Here is a 14,659-nt window from a genome sequence, read left to right as displayed (position 1 = left end):
TAGCCATTCTACCTGGGATGAGATGGAATGTCATTTTAGCTTTGACTTCCATTTCACTGATGGCTAAATATATATATATATATATATATATATATACACACACACACACACACACACACACACACACACACACATGCTTTGTTACATTCCATTTCTCAATTTCAAAAAATAAATACAAGAAAATATTTAATCATTCAAAATTCTGCCTGGTTTTTCTTTTGTTTTAAATTCATTTTTTAGTTGTAGTTGGACACAGTATCTTTATTTTAAATATTTTTAAAATGTGGTGCTGAGGATCGAACCCAGGCCTCACACATGCTAGGTGAGCACTCTATATAATTTGCACCAGGGATTGAACTCAGGGTCACTTGATCACTTAATCATATTGCCAGCCCTATTTTGTATTTGATTTAGAAACAGGGCCTCACTGAGTTGCTTAGCATCTCACTTTTGCTCAGGCTGGATTTGAACTCCTGATCCTCCTGCCTCAGGATCCTGAGCCTCAGGTATTACAGTTGTGCATCACTGCACAAGGATTGTTTTCATATAATTATTTACTGACTGTTTTTATTTCTTATGAGAAGTGTCTATGCATGTCATTTGCCTATTTTTAATTGAAATTCTTATTTTATTGATGTTTGTGTTCTTTTTTTTCTTTTTTTAAATTTTTTATTGTTGGTTGTTCAAAACATTACATAGTTCTTGACATATCATATTTCACACATTTGATTCAAGTGGGATATGAACTCCCATTTTTACCCCGTATAGATTGCAGAATCACATCGGTTACACATCCACTGTTTTACATATTGCCATACTAGTGTCTGTTGTATTCTGTTGCCTTTCCTATACTCTACTATCTCCCCTCCCCTCCCCTCCCATCTTCTCTCTCTACCCCATCTACTGTAATTCATTTCTCCCCCTTGTTTTTTTTTCCCTTTCCCCTCACTTCCTCTTGTATGTAATTTCCTATAACAATGAGGGTCTCCTTCCATTTCCATGCAATTACCCTTCTCTCTCCCTTTCCCTCCCTCCTCTCGTCCCTGTTTAATGTTAATCTTCTTCTCATGCTCTTCCTCCCTACTCTGTTCTTAGTTGCTCTCCTTATATCAAAGAAGATATTTGGCATTTGGTTTTTAGGGATTGGCTAGCTTCACTTAGCATAATCTGCTCTAATGCCATCCATTTCCCTGAAAATTCCATGATTTTGTCATTTTTTAATGCAGAGTAATACTCCATTGTGTATAAATGCCACATTTTTTTTATCCATTCATCTATTGAAGGGCATCTAGGTTGGTTCTACATGTCATTTGCATATTTTTAATTGAAATGCTTATTTTATTGATGTTTGTGTTCTTCATATGTTGCAGAAATTAATTCTCTGTCAGATAAATTCTTGCCAAAGATTTACCCCCATTTTTAATAGTCTCTTCAGTCTATTAATTATTCTCTTCGTTGTGCTTCAGAAGCTTTTAAATTTGATGTAATCCCACTTGTCAATTAACCACTACATAAAAATATAACATTGTACGTATGAATGGAACACCAAGTAACATTTGATAGATGTATATGTTCTGTAATGATTACATCAGGTGAAAATTTACCTCCTCAAACCTCATCTTTTCTATGTGGAGAAAACTCAAAATCTTTTAGATGGGAGCTTTTTGCTGACTTTGCTCTTACTTCCACTTTGAGTGAAAACATTTAACCTTGACCTTTTTAATTTGGTTTATTTCTTTTTTAAAAATTTCATTATTTTTTTAATTCTTTCTATTTTTGCATCATTAATTGTAGCAGAGACACTGTTGTTTAACAAACATTTGTTCAGACAAATAAGTGGAAGAAATAGTCATTTGTTCATATGAGTCATACTTCCCTGTGATAAGTCTTTTCCTGGTTCAACATATGGATCTAATTAAAACCTTGCTTAGGGGAAGGGAGGAGGATAATGAAAGAAAGTTCTGGAAAGGAGATTGAGCAACTAATGTTGTATGCATGGAAGATTAGAGTATTCAAAAAATCCTATTATGTACAATTATAATACACTAATATCTTTTTTAAAATTTTTGCCTAGATTCTGACAAGATCAAGCACAATATAATTTCATATAAATTTAGCTAAAATGGGCTTCAGGGAGAGCAAATTCCACTTCAGTGAAGAGAAAGAATCCATCAGGTGTCTCATCAGGAGATGAACTTCAGTAATCAGCATTGAAGGGATATTCCGGCAAATTAGCCTGGTCAGCCAGGACACATATCCTCCAGTTTTTGTTGAAGCTGAGTAAGGTCTCCGTCTCATCACTCAATTTGAAGTCAAAGACCTGAAAGTTCTCGAGAATACATTCTAGGGTCACAGACTTGTGGATCACCCCACCACATTCCTCTGGATATGGAACCGGATCAGAACCTGGGCTGGGGATTTTTTGTGCCTTGCAGCAATCTCCTTGATCTTAGGGTCCTCCAGTAGTGAAGGGTCTTCTGGTTTGGCCCAAGGTCTCTCTGGAAAGTCCAGGGGGATGTAGGCTGTGACCGTGATGCCCTTAGAGAGGCAGTATTGGATCAGTTTCTCCTGGGTGAGGTATGGGTGACACTCGACCTGGTTAGTCACTGGTTCATATTTGAGTCCAGGCTTATTCAAGATCTCTTCAATCTGGAAGTGGTTGAAGTTGGAAACACCAAGAGCTTTCACCAACCCCTCATCCACCAGCTCCTCCATGACCTCCCAGGCATCCAAGAATGTTTCTTTACTGATGAGGTTGTTGCCTTTATCATCTTTGGGGAATACGTCCTTCCCAGCCTGAAATCCCGCTTCACCACCTTCTCTTGGATCTTCTGAGGGGCCACTGAGGTTCAGAGAGGGTTGTTATCTGATCAGGGACAGCCAGGCATGGGTGAGTTCAAGGCATGGGCAGGAATCCAAAACAAGTTTAGAAATCTTAGTAATTTATAGTAAAACAGAAATTAATTTTTCATGACTTTGTGATGAGATGGTTCCCAATCTTAAGATGGAATTAGGCTGGGTTCATCATTAAACAAAATGTGTATGTGTGTGTGTGAAGAATAAATGATCAGAACTATAAGTTGATGTCGCGACCCCTTGCCCGCAAGGAAGACGCAACTCGGGAATCTTCTTTCAGCAGTTTATTCAGGCCCTTGATATTTCTTCTTCTCTCTCTCTGATGCCCCTCCCAGCCTTAATAAAGCATCTCAAGCCCCAATGCAAAGCTGCCGCGTGGAGCTTTCTCACAGGGTGGTGAACAGGGTGGTGAAAAATCATGTGCCAACTCTCCCAGATAAGGAGTTGTCACAGACCACAGCGGAGCCAGCGTCATCTTGTAATGGCGACCATAATCTGCAGAAACGGCAGAAGTGGCTCACCACAGTTCCCCCTTTTCTGTTTTCTTAAAACAATACAGGCGAGAGTAGAGGTCCTATCCCACTGTGCAGAAGTGGCTGCATAGTATGACTCAGTCCTAAGGAGGCGCCTTCCCCAGACCTGAGGCCATATCAGCCGACGCCTTTTTTCGTGGGGCGGGGCGTGGACGCGTCTAACCCGCATGCAATAGGACATGCTCTCCTTGAGGTCCACGTCAAGGATCACTCAAGTGCAGTGCCTTGCCTCGCATCCTGTATCGTGATGATGGTGGATGAAGGGGGATAGCTGAGGCTGAACTGTGGCTGTTTATAATGACAAACAAGTTGACAGCACCCTGAAAGAAAGGCACGAACTTCAAGGTGATAGAAAAGTACTAGTGTGGAAACCCATCTGCGTGCAATGGCAGTAAGACCGGCAGAGTGCAAGGGCTTTCCAACACTAAGAGAATAACAAGGAAAGTCATGTCGATCCCAGTGCAATGTTATAATAACTTGGGGTGTAACGACCATGACAAAGGTTTACTGCTTAAGATGCGCAAGCCAGACTTGAGGCGAGTTGCCATTTTCTAAAGCTGCAAGAGCTTGTATGATCATAGCCTTTTCTTGTGTATGGCGAGTTTTAAGGCGACAGAGAAGCCACAAACAAAGCACAACACTGAAGCAACACATTGCCCCCAAAATGCCCACTCCCACCCATTCCTTAAAAAAGGAAAAGGCAGAGGATAGCCAACTGGTGAATTGACCCAAAGTCACTGGTTCGACACGGGTGCTATTCAAAACAGCAATCTGAGTTAGTTGAGACTGGATCAAGTTTTCTGCTTCCATGGACCAGGTTCCGGATAGATACTCTCCGATGATGCGGGAGGCATTTCTGGAATTATTAAATCTGACAGAGGTTATACATAAATGTGCACGTTGATCAATACAACCCAAATGTACTAGGTCAGACAATTCCTCAACTTGAGCTTGAAGCAGATCTATCCTTTTATTAGCAGCCAGAATCCCAGAAAAAATGTGTTGATTAATTCTACTTTGAGATTCAAGTATGGTGGATGTTTGTTGAATAACCTGATTAATAGTGGCAGCAGTTTGTACCTGGCTGGCCATGGCTACTCCAGCTATAACTGCTGCAGCAGCAGACACCGCCACAGCTGACACTATAGCTGCTGTAATTCCAAAATCTCTACGGGCTCTAATCAGTTCAACAATAGGAAAAGACTCTGGATCTGCAGTAACCGGGATCGGGACAAAAGTTGGAATTTTCATAATCACTGCCGTAGTCCAGGAGCCATTCCAACACGCAGACAAATAACAGGTAATATTAGAACAATTAAGCATCCCCTGTAATGTAACATTAGCCAAAAGAAACAGGAACGGAGATTGGAGACGGACTGCTGCGGAGGGTAATGTAGCATTAGATAATTGTGAATTATTTGCAGAAATTTTAAGCCTCCTACCTCGCTCTGAGTCTTGGGTACTGCCAGAAACATTAAACAGCCAACTTTGGACTCCTAATATTTCCCTGGGGAAACACAAGCGCGGACTAGACTAGCTCAATCTGAGGGAGTCATGCAAAATCTAGTAAGTCCCTCCACCTGAGTGAGAGTGAAAGCGGCATCTATGCCATAAGTGCGGACAGATTCTGCCAAGGTTTTAATTATCTTAAAGTCTAAAGGCTCATGATATCTTCCCCTGTTATTGTCCTGAAATACAGGGTATGCAAGTCCCATATCTGTATTAACTGTCCTCCAAACTTGCGCATGAAAAGATCTCCCGGAACCTTGGCTCCCCCCCACATACGGAGGTGGGGCAATCGGCACCATATCTTCTTCTAGATATTCTACCTCCTCCTCCTCAGAGTTTTGTTGACCGATGTTAACTCCCTTCCCCTTCTTACAGTAGGCCTGCGTGCCCTGTGTCTCCTTTTTCTTCTTTTTCATTTTTATCTTATGTAGTTGTTGTAACAATATATCAAGGTCCTCAGAACTCTCTGAGTCGCTTGTGTTCTCAGGCGTTTTTAATTCGGTCAAGTCTGGGTAGAGCCTTCTCCTATTTTTATCTTCAGGCTCTTTTGCCTTCTCACTACTGTTACTTTTAATACTCTCTGCCACTTCACTACATGATCCTTCAGATTTTTCCTCATGCAGTTGCTCAAGAATAGCTTGACCCTCACTCACAGCTTCCTGGCATTTACCATCTGTTATACATCCTCTAACTAACTTCCAAAGTGGTATAATGCCACCCTGCAAGGTACCTTGCTCATGAGCGAAATCTAGACCTTTCCCTAATTTGTCCCAGCTGGGAACCGTAAGACTCCCTGAAAAAGCAAACCAAGGAGCCGCTATATCAGCTTCTCTTAAAAACATCTGCAAAGTACTCTGCTTTATCTTAAGTCCTTTTGAATGTAACAACCCATCTAGGGCCAACAAAATTGGGCTTGAAGAAGAAACACCCATAATGTTTTTAGAGCTATAAAGAAAGTGAAAGTACAAAAGTCCCCGCTCTCTTCTTTTTACAGGGGAGCGTTCCGTTCTATGAATTCCCCGCTCTCTTCCTTTTACAGGGGAGCGTCCCTGTCGTCACAACAACAAAAGAAGCACAAAAAACAAAAGCGAAATGACACAACAAAAGAAACACAGAAAACAAAAGCGAAAGTACACAGTGCAGCTGCAATAAAATGTAATGCTCTCTCTTTCTTTATAGAGGAGCTGCCCCGCTTTGATCGCGGATCCCACTTATTGGGACTAACCCCGCTTTGGTCGCGGATCCCACTTACCTGGGACTAACAGGTGCACCACCCCTGACTGCTGAAAGTTCTGGTTCCCGGGTCTCGGCACCACTTGTCGCGACCCCTTGCCCGCAAGGAAGACGCAACTCGGGAATCTTCTTTCAGCAGTTTATTCAGGCCCTTGATATTTCTTCTTCTCTCTCTCTGATGCCCCTCCCAGCCTTAATAAAGCATCTCAAGCCCCAATGCAAAGCTGCCGCGTGGAGCTTTCTCACAGGGTGGTGAACAGGGTGGTGAAAAATCATGTGCCAACTCTCCCAGATAAGGAGTTGTTTGTCACAGACCACAGCGGAGCCAGCGTCATCTTGTAATGGCGACCATAATCTGCAGAAACGGCAGAAGCGGCTCACCACAAGTTGAAGGTCAGCATTAGTGTGGACACCTGCATGTACATCTTATTTTTTTATGAAATTTATCAGGTTTTAATTTGTGTAAAATAAATGAACTATTCCTACAAATATAGTAAAAGTGTAACAGGGGTTCACTTGATGCTTTGACTCTATCCCTTGTTGCTTTGAAAGTTACATGCTTTTTTTCTTTTTCCCAACCTTCTTCTCTCCGATCTTCTCCTGAGTAATGATGTCTTATTTGGCTCACAGTTCTGAAGTGGAGATGTGCAAAATCAGGCAGCTGCCTCTAGTGAGGTCCTTCTTGCTCTGTGGGCTGTCTGCATGTAGTATAGAACAAGCTTTCTACCTTGGGTCTCTCTCCCTATTATTATAATGCAGTCATGGAGGCCCCACCCTCATGATCTGGTCTACCAACCTCCAAAAAGCCCCACTGCAAAATACTATATAGCTTTGAGAATTAATTTCAACCTGAGTTAAGGAGACTACAAATACACAGACCATCACTGACAGTTTCCCTAAATATGGAATCCTTGGGTCTGGTGTTCTCCTCTAAAATTTGTCAAAGTTTTGCTTGAGTGACACTTCCATTTTCTTTCTTTTTTTAAGAGATTTTATTTATTTTTTAGGTGTAGATGGACGCAACATAATGCCTTTATTTTTATGTGGTACTGAGGATCGAACCCGGGTCCCACCTGTGCTCGGCGAGCGCTCTAACACTGAGCCACAATCCCACCCCGAACTTCCATTTTCTTAATGATAGATAATCATCTTCTGGAGCAATACATGGCTGACCAACTATATTCCTACCCAATTAAAACAGTAGAGCTTACAAGTCTAATGAAGAATTTCTTTATTAGGGGTGAATATTTTATAATTTATATATTTCACATTTTTAATTTTAGTAAAATGAGTTATTTCAGTTTGTAATTTAAGAAGCAGTAGCTGCAGTTAATTTTAATAAATAAACCATTTCCATCTTTTCAAGATATATAGCAAACAGAGTCTTTTACTCAGGAGAGAAAATGAGGCATAAATGGGACAAGTTGAATTGAATATTTTTGAAAAGTCAGAGAGTTTTTGACAGTGTAACAGAATGTGTGACTCAAAATCTTGTTTTATGTAATAATAAGTTACTAATGTTGAAAAGAGTTGATACCCAGGAGTTTGAAGGGGATGTAAGTGTGGGAAGCTATCTGTGATTTACATGAGGGTGTTCTCCAGGAATGGTGGACAGGGAGATTTTGGTTTGGTATTGTGAACTCTCCAACTACCCATGGCCCTCCCAATAGATTGCCCAATGCATGTAATTTCTATCTCTGCTCTGCTAGGAAGTCCCCCCATAGTAGCTCAGGAGATGGGTGTAACCTGTTGGGAACTGGACAACCTACCTTTAACCTTTTTTGATGAAGAACATTCTATGGAAGACCTTTGCTATTTCCTAATATAAATAAAGCAGGCGTGGGCTCCATTTTGTCAGTATAGAAGCTTGATCTGTATGATCAAAGTGCCCGTCCTGCCCCCACTCTTGAAATTACTTTCTGTGTTCTGTGATTTTTTGCTGTTTTATTTCTCTTAGCTTTTATTTCTCACCCAGCCCATTCCACCAAGGGGAACCCCGTTTCCACCACCTAAGCTGGAAGAGGGCGAGATATAAATAGGAAAGAAACCCAGAAAGCCTAAATTCACATTGGTAAAGCTGAGCAGATGCTGTTGGTTCAGGTGTGAATTTGGTGTTGGCTGGCTGAAGCTGAGGCAGCAATGCATATCAAAGGCTTAGCTAGGAGGTTCTGTTCTACCTGTCTCTCCCACGCACCTACCTTCTCTGAGCCCCACTATAGCATGTCCTCCATAGTTCAAGTTAGCTCTATGCTTTCTGAAACTTTCTTTCTTCTTTAGTTCTTAAATTCTCATGTGGTTTTGAAGTTAGCCATACTTCATTGTTTTACAATGATCGTTTGTTTCTTTTAGGATCCATAACATTATTTAGATATGTATTACCTATACTTCCTTCATTTTTTTCTGTATTTATTTATTTTAGGTGGATGTTTGATCCTATGAAAAAGTGTATTGTTTTATCATTTCCCATTTCCCATTAAAGAAAACTATTCAAGATCTAAGAATTATAACTCAAAACCAGTCTTTAAGTTCTAAAATTAAAAGTCACCTTAGTACTGAAGAAAGAACCAGATAGATGATTGTAGGAGACATTTGAATCTGAAAGAAGTAGCCATGTCTACCGCCTTTCCACATTGGATCATGAGGTGCAACCTCTATTTTTAATGGAACATCAGTACATCTTTAGATAAATTGAATCTCTGGTCTTGCTTCTGTTACCCATTCATCTTTGTTTATTCTCAATGAAATTGTAATTATGTGTTTTAAACCATAATGAATTTGGTCTAAATCAAAATGAATGGTAATTGATTCAAGCCTTTGTGCCAGTAAAGACAAAGTTTACATAAAAAATTAATTTATTGGTGCAATGAAATTAATTTTGTTGCAAAGAAATAGCAAATTATTAAGTGAAATTAGCCAATCCCCCCACAAAAAACAAATGCCAAATGTTTTCTCTGATATAAGGAGGCTGACTCAGAGTGGGATAGGGTGGGGGAGCATGGGAGGAATAGATGAATTCTAGGTAGGGAAAAGGGGTGGGAGGGAAAGGGAGGAGGCAGGGAATTACCAAGGATGTGATGGACACCATTATCCAAAGTACATGTATGAAGACATGAATTCGGTGCCAACCTACTTTATATACAAAGAGAGCTATGAAAAATTGTGGTATATATGTGTAATAAGAATTGTAATGCAAAAACAAAACAAAACAAAGTACATGTAAAAAGACATGAATTGGCGTGAACATACTTTATATTCAAAGATATGAAAAATTGTGCTCTATATGTGTAATAAGAATTGTAATGCATTCCAATGTCGTGTATTTAAAAACTAAAATCAATTAAATAAAAAAAGAAAAAAGAAATTAAGAACAAGGGGATGTGACTTGGTGTAGAGTGTTTACCTGGCAAGTGTGAAGCCCTAGTTTTAATGCCCAGCATCTGGGGGGGGGGTCAAATGAGGGAAATAAGGATGTGCGTAATAATTTGATTGCAAGAGTGTGCTTTACTCCATTGTTTATTAGTTAACTAGATTAGGAAACATAACTACAATGAATTATTTTAAACCATTAAAAATAATATGGAGAAAATTTTACAAAAAGAAAGAGAAATAGCAAATTAGAAAACACTATTAATTAAAATACATTCATGGTTTAAATTTAACACATGTGACACAGTTACATACAAATTACAAGTTAAGACAAAGGATGAAAATGAAAAACTACAAATAAATAACAAGATGTTCCCTAAGCCCAGCAAACAAGAATTCCATTCCCTTTGCCTGCTTTGACCTTGGAGAATATAATGAAACACTGGCTATCATAATATAGAGTTGGCTAGAAAGTACCTCAGGGGAGATTTTTCAAAAGAGGTTATGATCATGAAATAAAGACACTGCTTTTTAATAATTAGTACTATAGCTACCATGTGCCAATTTTTTTGGTCTACATATTGAAAAGATCTACCCTGAACATTTTAAACTATTTTAAACCAGTACTTTTTTTGTTTTGCCATTCATATTTCCTGTTATTTTATGAGAATTAATTTGCAGATATTAAGGTTCAAACTCTTAAATGAAAAGATTAAATTTTTCCCTCATAAATGTACCTGAAATTATCACATTTATCAACTACCAAATATTTTTTTCTCAAAGTTAAAAGTTTCCTTAATCCACTTTGCAGCTAGTATCACTGGAAAGAATGACTATTCTTATTTCTATCATTAAATATTTGTTTCTCTATTTTTGAATTCCTGTTAAATAAAACTTTGACAGAATTTACTCTTGTTTTAAATATCTCCTTATCAACATAAATAATGTTCTAGACATATCTCTATACTTGCAACTTGGTGGACAAGTAAGAATCAGTCGCAGGGAATATACGGAACCCCAGTTCTGGAAGAAGATTCCTGATTGTTAAAAGATTTCACCGATGGTCCTGGGGAAAAAAAAATATTTTTGATCTTTGTTTTTAGTCTTGTTTTTAAATTTAGTTTCTTTCCAGTTGCCCAGTCTGGCCTTGAAACAACAATCCTCCTGCCTTAGCCTACCACCAAGCCTCACTGGAAAAAAATATTCATTTCGAAACAAATACTCCTGCAGGGAAGTGATTCAGGGGAATAGCTACTCCATTCCTGTAGGGGAGTTGTTTACTTATTGCTAAACTGTAGGACTCCCTTCAGAGGAATAGTGAACAGAAGGCTACAAATAAGTACTTAAAGGTCCAGTGTAAGGGCCTGAAGAAATATTTGGTATGAAAAATACAGAAGCTTATTTCCTGTGGTGAAGGTATAGTACTTACCTACATTTAACATCTAATGCAATAACACAGCTCCAGAAATGTATAAGCTCTTAGTCCAGATATGGGTGTTATGCTCAGATCAGGGCACTGGCAGAGAAAACCTAGAAGTCCAAAGTGAGGGAACAACTGGATGTTGCTCATGAAAGATTTACCCCAGCAGTCTCCCTACCTTAGAAGAGCCAGAACCTCACCCTGCTCAAAGAAGCTTCAGGCAACAGAAGACCCTTTTGTTTGCACCTGACTTCCTCTCCAAGAGGATAACTGAAGTTCCAGTGAAACCCCTGGGTCATGCTAGGCCTAACAAAGGAAGAAACAGCCTGAGCACTGTATAAACTAAAAGAAATAGCTTTCATGTTTTGATAGGTTCCATGGGTATACACCTAGAATTGAATTTTTAAAGAGAAGTCTTGTTGAGATAGAATTACCATACCATAAAACTCACTTATATATGTGTATAAGTTGAAAGTGGTATATTCACACGGCTATGAACAAAGATGAGAATCGTATTTTAGAATGCTTTCATGTCCCACCAAGAAAAATCCACACCATTTTGGCAGACATGCCTAATGTGGTTCACACACAATGAGGTTTTATTATTTGGTGTCCTGTACTGATGCATGTTGCATTGCAGATGAACACTAAAGTCACTATGCTTGCTTGCAGGTTCTTTTTCATATTATTAGTGGTGTCGAAAGACTGAAAAGATAATTTTTCCATAATGAAAGATTGTTCTTGTATGGATTTTAGGGAAATAATTCACAACATTGGCTGATTAGTAAAATTTAAAATCTCTGCATTGCCTCAAATCTACAGATGTATCTGGAAACTGGAACTATTTATAGCTATAAACTATATTCCTTGAATTTTAAACTATATTATAAGGTCAGCATATTGTCAATTTAAAGTACATGCAATGAATTTCTGGGCATTAAGCCTTTTCCTGGGAACCTACATAATAACTCCTGAGTCTTTTCAAAGCCTTTTTATCTCTTTATTTCTTAATGTATAAATGGCTAGATTGAGGAGAGGTGTAAAAACAGAATAAAATACAGCAAGAAATTTGTCCAACCAGGTGATGTTGAGTGGCCACACATAAATGAAGATACAGGGCACAAAAAATCACCACAACTGTGATGTGGGCACTGCAGGTGGACAGGGCTTTAGATGCACCAGTTTTAGATCTCTGGCAAATGTTGCTCCCTGAGACAAGTGTACGTGGGACACAGGCAGGACCAGCCTGTCATCTCGAGGGGCTGAGCAAGAGGGTAAGTGTTACGACCCAGTCCCCACACAAGATTGGGAACAAACCACACTGAGCCAGGAGTTGTGTCAGCCTTGAAGGCACAGCAAATCTCAATCTTTATTGCCTCTAAGGTGATTTTTATAGCAGAGTAAAGAGGAAGTAGAGCAGAAGAAGTAGTGGGAGCCTATAGGGAACAAGCACATCCCTGTTACCCCAGAGACATATTCTAACTTAATCCTGTTATGCATGTGGAAGCCATACCCAGCTTTCGTGTGGTCACGTATACAGAAGCCTTACCCAGAGATACCATGAGGCCACTGTTCTTAACGCCCAATAATGGCTACAGCTCCAAAGAAGGCACAGACAAGTCCCAACAGGCAAACACTGAGAAGAATATATGTGTAGGATATCAGCAAGAGGATAAAGCAGGTTACAGCCACAAACCCACAGTCAACATTCATTAAAATGTCTAAATTATAGGAATCCATGCAGGCCAGCTTGATCACCAGAGGCATATCACAGAAGAAGCTGTCTATTTCCCTGGGGCCACAGAAAGGCAACTGCACTATCACAGCCAGGTGACTCATGGCATGCACAAAGCCAGTAGTCCAGGAAGAAACCACCAGCCCAGTGCACCTTTGCAGGCTCATAATGGTGGAGTAATGAAGTGGTTTGCAGATGGCCACATAGCGGTCATAGGCCATGGACACCAGAAGCACCATCTCACTTGCTGCAATGAAATGGGCAAAAAAGATTTGGCACATGCAACCTGCAAAGGAAATGGTTTTGTTCTCTCTGAGAAATTCTGTGATCATCTTAGGAGTGGTGTCTGAGGAAAGCCACATATCAACATGCCGCAGTCCGGCTGCAGCAAAATAACCTACCGGGGGGTGACGAGCAACTTGTGTACAATGATACAGCAGGAGTGGGAACCCTTTATTGTAGGACAGGAGGGGTATATATACATTACACACAGCTTATCTTAATTACATAAACTAGATACAGCAGTCAACCAATAAGGAATCTCCACACTTAATGGCTCGCTGGCGTTACTTCACAAACCACTCCCTCTGGCAAAATGCCAGGTGCCACCTTGACTTGTTTACAGACCTTAATATGAACAAAGGACAGGTTGGCCAAAAAGAAGTACATGGGGGAATGGAGATGAGGGTCAGTGATGATTAAGGTCACAATGACAATATTTCCAGATACAATGATCACGTAAAGCAGCAAAAATATCATGAAGAGTAAGACCTGCATACTCCATGAGTGGCCAAGTCCCAGAAGCACAAATTCTGACACTGTGGACTGATTTCCTCCATCCATTTTATTGAGTATGCCCTCTAAAATAACCTGGAGAAAGTAGATTAGCAGTTAGTGGGAGGAGAAAGGAGACTAAATGTTTAGAATTTGATATTCACATTGAAATTCTTCATATCTAACATTAAAAAGTACGATTGCGAGGAGAAATCTTGGTTAAATATGAATAGCATCATATCTCCAAAAGAATCTAATTGTGAACCTGACTTTCCTGCATGTTAGTTGGAATTTTTATCCAAATGATTTGCCTAGAAAGCTCTCTTACAAGAAAGGAGTGTGGAAAGCAGAGAAGCAAGGTGAAATGCTAAACAATGATTGTGGTTTCACCCGGTATTGTGGTTATGTACACAACTAATTGAAAAAAAAACCTGAGCCTGAAACTCAGAATCATCACATTTTATATAAAAAATATTAAATCATGCTGGGGAAGATAATGGAGAACTGATATTGCAATCCAGCACAAATGATTTGACATACTCTTACTGTTTCTATGTCCTATGTTTAATGATTTAAAGTCCTGATAAAATGTCCTCTTAAAAGATGATAAAATTAAAATTTTACTTCTCTTTCTAAAACAAGTCTTGAGCCAACCTTCATGGGAGAAGCTGAATTGAGGGTCATATAATAAAACTTTGGCATATAATTTGGATGCAAAACTAGGCATAAAATTTAACAGCATTTAAAATCTATCAGAAGATAGAATGTATTTTGTAAGGTGAGTGGGTTAGGAAAAAAAATATGTTCACTATAGAGTCACATAGAAGTGAATGAAACAAAGTCGATGGGAACTCAAACTTAGATTCAAATACAATGAGCTCTGATGTTCCAGATATCTTAAGGTTATCAACAAAATACATTTGCCTTAAATTGTATCAGTGGATGCTAGAAAATCATAGGCTTTAAAACATTAATTTCTTGACCATCAGAAATACAAATCTCTCTCTCTCTCTTCTGTTTTTTTTCTCTCTCTCTCTTTATGTATCCATCTCTCTATATATGTATATATACATATATACATACATTTATATGTTTACATATACATATAATAGTTACAACATTTTTATTGCTTTCTACATAAATATATATACATATACGTATGCATGTATATGTGTGTATATATGTGTGTGTGCATATATATATATATATATATATATATATTTATAAATTGGG

At 39.0% G+C, this 14,659-nt stretch overlaps 2 pseudogenes; both read right to left on the bottom strand.

The window, feature by feature from the left end:
- Window positions 1-2,197: 2,197 nt before the first annotated feature.
- On the bottom strand, window positions 2,198-2,799 carry LOC124104721 (aldo-keto reductase family 1 member B10-like; annotated as a pseudogene).
- Window positions 2,800-11,898: 9,099 nt separating this feature from the next.
- Window positions 11,899-13,495, bottom strand: LOC124104038 (olfactory receptor 4K3-like; annotated as a pseudogene).
- Window positions 13,496-14,659: the final 1,164 nt, after the last annotated feature.

This window comes from Marmota monax, unplaced genomic scaffold, assembly GCF_021218885.2.
Source record: "Marmota monax isolate L192 unplaced genomic scaffold, Marmota_monax_Labrador192_F-V1.1 WCK01_AAM20220418_F8-fsc00001, whole genome shotgun sequence".
Lineage (NCBI taxonomy): Eukaryota > Metazoa > Chordata > Mammalia > Rodentia > Sciuridae > Marmota > Marmota monax.
This window is presented reverse-complemented; position numbering and strand designations above follow the sequence as displayed.